This window comes from Elephantulus edwardii, unplaced genomic scaffold, assembly GCF_000299155.1.
Source record: "Elephantulus edwardii isolate Elephantulus edwardi_28Jun2011 unplaced genomic scaffold, EleEdw1.0 scaffold01311, whole genome shotgun sequence".
In the NCBI taxonomy this organism is placed as follows: Eukaryota; Metazoa; Chordata; class Mammalia; order Macroscelidea; family Macroscelididae; genus Elephantulus; species Elephantulus edwardii.
The window spans coordinates 11,904-12,428 of record NW_006401061.1 but is presented as its reverse complement, the minus strand read 5'-3'; positions in this window follow the sequence as shown (position 1 = coordinate 12,428).

Below are 525 nucleotides of genomic sequence, written 5' to 3'. Positions count from 1 at the left end.
TGGAGAAGTTTTTGGAAGTGCATAGGGATTTGAGTCTTAGAAGATCCCATTCATCTATGTTATCTTCTCCTGGTTGTAGGTCAAGCTTTTCTGTAATGAAGTTTATAGTCCTTGGTTTTAGTCCTAGGTCCATAATCCACTGTGAGTTGTTTTTTGTGCATGGAGTGCATGAGTTTTCTGCAGATAGTTTTCCAATTTTGCCAAGGCCAATTGTTAAAAAAGGCTGTCATTTCCCGACTTGACTGATGTCATCTCCTTGTTGAAAATCAGTTTACTCTAGGTAGATGGGCTAATTTCTGGATTCTCAATCCACTGATCTATGTGTCTGTCATTATACCAGTACTAAGCTGTCTTGACCACCACGGCAGTGTAGTAGGATTTGAAATCAGAGAGTGAGATGCCTCCTACCTTATTTATCTTTTTAAGGAGTGCTTTGGTTATTCAGGGTCTCTTTCCATTCCAAATGAAATTGGAGATAGCCTTTTCCATCTCATTGAAGAATGGAATTGGTATTTGTATTGGGAT